Here is a 6,872-nt window from a genome sequence, read left to right on the forward strand (position 1 = left end):
CATTTTGACTTATCATGAGTTTACTCTAGAATCTTCTCCATAATACTTGATCTCAATCACAATGATATCTGACATCATTTCCACATGTATATCAATGCCATATAATTATAATTGACTTATTACAATTCATTACAATTGTGACACATTTCACCTATCCTTAACCTAAAATTGTCTCACCTATCATCTTTCCATCTTGGAAACACTTTACCTATAATGATAATGAGTCTCTATCATAACTAAATCATCTTCACTAACTAGTGATTAGTCATGTGGTTGATCCACTCAATTCATCATGGATTTGATAAGCTAGTCACCTATCAATTTTTACTATTTATTCATAATAGGTGTGCCTATTACTACACTAGTCCACTCATAATTCTCAACATCACACCACAAGATACATTTAATAGAATATACTTGGAAGAATAGTAAAAATACTAGGTCAATATTTGACATCGATGACAACACAATAACCAATCATCATAATCAAATCATTACTTGGTTTGTACATCATTACCTCATCACCTATTCTATCAATTTCATCATCTACACTAACACGATCAAAGACAAAATCATAAGGATGACATGCATAAATAAAATGGGAGAGGAACTTATCAATCTCATTAGTTATGATAACAAGATCAAAGTTAAATTCATAAGGGTAACATGGATAAAGAAAATGGGAGATACACTACAACACTCTTCAACTTAACACAAGCTATACAATTTTCTAGTCTGTTTTATCTATTCATATCTTATGATGTATTTATAAATATCACAAAAATGATATCTTCATAAGTAGAGGTGTGATCCTTATCAAATATCTTCAAAGACTCTTATATCATAGCATCTCTATGGACAATGATTTTAGAGATAGAGGAGAAAAGGTTCTTGGGGCTGAAAAATGAATGACTATGATGATCTACACAACTATTAAATGAGATGATGAGAGAGATGTTCATTTTATATTTAACACTAAGACTAGACTCTATGAGAAAATAAGTTTTGTGAGCTTAAGGCATTTCCCTAAGTTTCACTTAAGGGGGGGTGTTAGAGTAAATAATTAATTTACTAATTATTTATTCTATTACTTAAGCTTACTTAGGTAAATGCACTTCATTAATTAGTTGTAGTCTAGGAGTTAGTTATAAGTTGTTGAAAATACAAGAGTTTGTTCTCTCCTAAGTCATACTTATCCTCTCACATTGTTCGAGGACTTTCCACCTTATGTGGATGTATGCTTAGTTGTCACACTTATCTCCTAGCGTCTTCTAGCTTGTTCTAGGAGATTCTTGGAGCTCTTTATATTCGGGCTCCCTCATTGTATTTCAACATCAAGACATTTAGCATATTGTAAATACATATTTTCTTTCGTTTGCATACTTGTTGTCTCTCATGTCTGTTTAGGGTTTTTCCCTTGCTCCACGTTCTTCTCTCCTTGGCTTCTCTTTGACAGGTTTTCGCATGCAGGTGATCTTGGGCATCTTCGGAGTTGGATTTCATCAACTTCAACACATATGAGGCTCCCAACTTTGTTCCTTATGCCATGATGACATTTTTTTATCCATTGACTATTCCTCTTCCTAGTACAAAGGAAATGAAAGATTCCCATATATGATTTTTGAACTTAATGGAAATATCTCCAAATGGTGTAAAGACCCTATGGGTTGGATAGCTTGGGCTTCTAGTTAATAGTAGAGGTTTTCATATCATGTTCTATAGTATCATATATTGTGATTTTTGATAATATGTTTAATTTAATCTCATGAATAGATTAATGAATAGCCCATAAGAAATCCTCCTAGAATGGAAATATGATGTCCTTATAGTACTAGTTTATCATAAAATTCTACCAGTATAAAACAAGTTTTAAGGGGTCCCAAAACCCCATATAGTTCTTAACAAAGATATAAAAATCATGTCCCAAAAAAAATTCAAAGTTTAACACAACCAACAAACAAGAGCTGACTAACAACAACTAACAATCACAAAAACCTAACCAACCAAAAAGACACGAAGAAAAGAAAAGGAAAAAACAAAAAGATAAAAAAGACCAACACTAGTAGGACACTATAAATAATGCCATCGCCATGGCAATCAAATCTAGCTTCTCCTTGAGCTCCATGTTGTGAGTTGCATTCTTTATCTCTGTTAGGTCATATATGAAATTGATTTTTTTATAATTAATAGAAAAAAGGTCAATAGTAGATCCATCATATTAGGTTTTAGAAAAAGTTCACAAATTCTTTAAAAATTTTCTTGAATAATTTTTGACTTAGATTCATGAAATCCATATGTGATAGCCAAATTATTTTGGCCAATGAAATAGACATACAATATTATTTTCAATTCTATAACTAATTTTTAAAGTCACTAGTTAAAAAATAAAAATGTGAATGATTATTAAGAAGAGCTACTAATTATATCATGGATAGTGGTTCCTTTCTAGCTTTATATAGTTGCATCATCTATTTTAGGATTGTAAAATATTAAAAGGCCATTTTGTTATGATCATAGAATATTAGATCATTCCATATCCCAACAACATCACATGTCAAATAATATTTTGAGTGCATATTAAGATCATACATTATTAGTTTTGATGTAAATAAAAAATCTTAAATGAGATTAAAACCTTATTTATATTGGGTGTTTTAAAGTGTATATAAGCTTTGATAAGGTTCAACTTTCATTTATTGCTACAATTACTTAGACTTCACCAAATATTAAAGAATATGTAATATGGAGGTATAAATATAATAGGTTATATATGCATATAAATATATCTAAAGGTGAGCATGCTCAAAGATCCCTCTCACAAAGGTTATGATTCTAATTTTATTGCATATGTGATCTATTATGTTAAAATATTCTAATTGTACTATTTTAAAAGTTATTATTTGGCTCCACTTGAAAGTGGAAAATTTAACTAATAATTATAAAATTTAATTAAAATTATTTGTATTTTCTTTATTTTATACCAATGCTATTTAATGCAAGAAGTTTTCAAATTATCATAAACTAAGCACGTGCAAATAATACAAATATTTTTAAAAAAGGTGAGTGGTCATGTGGTGTATTTTATTTAGAAAATTTAGTTACAAAAATGAGAAACATATTGAGAAAGGAAAACTAAATTTATTTTTTAATATCTATTTTATTTCATGTTATGCGCAAAGGTATTATAATATCATATTCAAATTGATGATTTCTACCAGCAATATTAAAATAACAATAACAAGAAAAAAATATGCATACTCTGAAAAATCATAGAAAATTAGATCAGAGAAAATCTCTTAAAGAAGTGGGAAGGAAAAGGGAAAGGAGTATAAAACTCCTTTATGAAAAGATCTTTTCTCAGATAGTTTGATCAAGAATGACAATAATGTCATCCATGATCTTGAAACATTTTGTTCTACATTTCTTGTTGAAACAGAGTACTACAACAACAATAAAAAACCAAAATCCAAAGCTCAATCCAATCCCTATCTCCCACCATAAATGTTCATCCCATTCCCATTTACTCACATCTTCATTATGAATACTATTTAAGGAGTAGATGAACAATTTATGCTAATTTGGAGTCTACAAAGATATTGATTGTTTAAAAATGACCTTTCATCAAATGTTGACCACTACGCTCCTTGTGGTATTCTACCTGAAACATTATTACAAGATTTTTTCAAATAACTCAAAAATGTGAGAGATTGTAGCTCTGTGGGAATATTACCGATAAGATTGTTATTTGAAAGATCAAGTGACTCCAACTGCACAAGCTTTCCAAAAGAAGTAGGAATCTTTCCGTTGAGATAATTTCTTGACAAATTGAGAATCCTTAAACCAAGAAGGAATCTAATGCTTGGAGGAATATCACCCAAGAAGTTGTTATTTGAGAGATCAAGCCATCGAACCCAAGCCAAAGATCTCACATATTCTAGAAATTTCCCTTTGTTGTTTATTACCATTCTATCTAAGTAAGGAGGTGAGCTTGAATTTGTCTCTTGAAGGAGGAAATCTGCACCATCTGTTTGGTTTTCCATTGCTCTCAAGTTTCTTAAGCTACTTGGAATAGCTCTAGATAGATTGTTATCTGAAAAAATGAAGACTTGAATATTTTGTAATTTTGTTAGCTCTAATGATATTCCATTTGTGAACTTATTGGATCTCAACACCAAAATTCGGAGGCCAATTAACTTCCCTATCCAATTTGGGATGGTTCCTTGCAAATTATTATATCCCAAATCTAGAATCTCCAATGAAGTGCAATTTCAAAGTGATAATGGAATTGACCCTCATAGTTTATTACCCCTTAATTTCAATGTTTTCAAACAAACTATTATCCTAATATCTCCTTCCAAATTATTATTTTCTAGATTTAACATTTGTAGCGTTGATGAGAAATTTACAAAACTTTCAAAAATATTTCTTGTAAGGTTGTTGTTTGACACATCCAGAACCTCCAAGTGTTGTCCTCCACAAATATAATGTGGAAATAGACTAGTTATATTATTATTTACAAGTGACAAATAAATGAGTTGTCTTTGGTCATTCTTGCAATTCTTTTTTGAAATGATGCCATCAAATTGATTCTTAGACATGTCCAAGAAATGGACATCGAGATGAGGTGCAAATATTTTCCCCTGTAATTTATTTCTGTGAAAGTCAACATTTTGGGCACCAAACTTACTGAATCTATATGACAAAAGCCTTCCTTCAAATTGATTACAAGGGAGATTAAGTGTGTAGAAGGATTCAAGATCCCACAACCAATCTAGAATATCTCCACTGAAAGAATTGTTGGACATGTCAAGATATTTTATCCTATATTGAGTAGATATGAAAGCTGGAAAATTACCAACCATATTGCAAGAACTTAAGGACAAGTAATAAACCTAAAATTTAGGATCCAAAACCGATATTCAATTATTACTCTCAAGAAATTTTGAGAAAGAATTAAGTAATTCAATTCTGTCAAATTTTCAAGTTGAGAGAGTATGATAGTTCCACGCAAAGAGTTATTTGAGAGACCAAGCTATTGTAAAGATGAAAGATTACCAAAATTAGATGGCAAGCTTCCATTTAATTGGTTTGACCTAAGCTCAAGATTTCTAAGCTTTGATAGTCGACCCAAAGAGCTCCATGGAATGTTGCCTCTTAGTGAGTTACCATAGAGATCCAAGTCTGTAAGTTATTCAAGATTTCCAAAAGAATTTGGAAGATTTCCTTCAATATTATTACTATAAAGATATAGGCTGGTTAAAGAGAACATATTCCCCATAGAATCTAGAAGACTACCTTCAATATGGTTATAAGAAAGATTTAAGGTGGTCAACAGGGACATATTCCCCATAGAATCTAGAAGACTACCTTCAATATTTTTATGAGAAAGATCTAAGACAGTCAATGAGGACATATTACCAATAGAATTCAGAATCATTCTTCCCACATCTAAACTATAAATGGAAAGACTGCTGAGCTAGAAAGTGTGCTGCACAATGAAGGAGAGGTTGGCTTTGAGATTGCAGTTATTGGACAAGTCAAGGTCTGTCAAGTGTGGGAGGGTGAAAATAGTAGAAGGGATGGAAATGGAGAGATTGTAGTGATAGAGGTGGAGGGATGCCAAGGATGTAAGATTTGAGATCCAAATGGGAAATGGCTACTGAGAGTAGTAATCACCTTCAAGCTCAAGTTGTGAGATGTAGGTAAGGTTCACAAGAGGAGAGAGAGGTGGAATTGCAACCATATTAGACATGAAAAGTGATGTTAGATTTGGAAGAGAAGCAACATTATCCACCACATCTCTTGTGAGATTCAAAGAGCTTAGTCCAAGGTGCTCTATCCCTAGCAAGTTCTGAATCTAGGAACTCAACTGCCTCATCTCTAGATGATAATTTCCACTCATGTCTAGAAATTTTAAACTAGAGATGTTGCTAATCTCACATGGAATTGAACCAGTAAGTCAACATATTTTCAAGCTAAAATGGGTCAATTTGGTGAGGTTCATGGGGAGATGTGAAGGGAATGGAAGAGGGGACAAGTCAAGTTCATTGAGGTTGAGGTACTCCAAATGCTGCAGCTGGAATAAAGCAGGGAATATCTGGTTGCTTGAATTCCTCACTATTGCTAACAAAGAAAGAAGGGTACTAAAAATCATATTTTTAGTGAGCAAGTGGTAGTTAAGATCTAGATGAAGTACATGGCTGGTGAGGGGGTGGCAGGAAACTCCCATCCAGGAGTAGTAGTATGACCCCTTCCACGAAGCCAAGCAGTCATTTGGATTGAGCAGTTGTTGCATGATCTGCTTAAGAGTAGACAAATCTTGAGGAGGGCATCTTGGCAAGGAGGAGGAGGAGGAGAGCATAGGAAACACCAGAAGGAGCATCCTAGACTTGCTTACAATCCTGGGGTGTCTGATGCAGGAGCATCCTAGGCTTGCTTGCAATCCTGCGTGTTTGGAGGGATTTTGGTTAAGTGTTGTCGAGCATAGAGCTTGGATTTTGGTGGAGTTATATTTTCATGGTTAGGGATGTTTTTGAGACACATTGGAGAACCTTTCCTCATGATTTCATAGAGACTGGATGGATTAAGTTGAAGTTTGAACTATTTTTACCTTACTGTATTTTTCTATTTTCTAGGTGCCTATTGTAGACTATGTAACTAATTATCCTTAATGATTGGGAGGCTTTACACTTCAAGCATTGAAGAGGGCCTAGAGTAATTCCTTGTGTCAAGTGTGAAAGTTCTAACTCTTTATAGTTTGGGAGATATGGAAATTCTAATCTCATGTAAATTTAATCCTAATCTTACCCTAGAATGAAGATAGGTATATATATATGAACCCTAATTATATAAACTTCACCTTGACCTCCTCG

General features: G+C 32.7%; 1 pseudogene; it reads right to left on the reverse strand.

Annotated features, from left to right (window-relative positions):
- Nucleotides 1–3,339: 3,339 nt before the first annotated feature.
- Nucleotides 3,340–6,295, reverse strand: LOC149565056 (uncharacterized; annotated as a pseudogene).
- Nucleotides 6,296–6,872: the final 577 nt, after the last annotated feature.

Source organism: Cupressus sempervirens, chromosome 3 (genome assembly GCF_028749045.1).
Source record: "Cupressus sempervirens isolate cs-2001-9-10 chromosome 3, ASM2874904v1, whole genome shotgun sequence".
Classification (NCBI taxonomy): domain Eukaryota; kingdom Viridiplantae; phylum Streptophyta; class Pinopsida; order Cupressales; family Cupressaceae; genus Cupressus; species Cupressus sempervirens.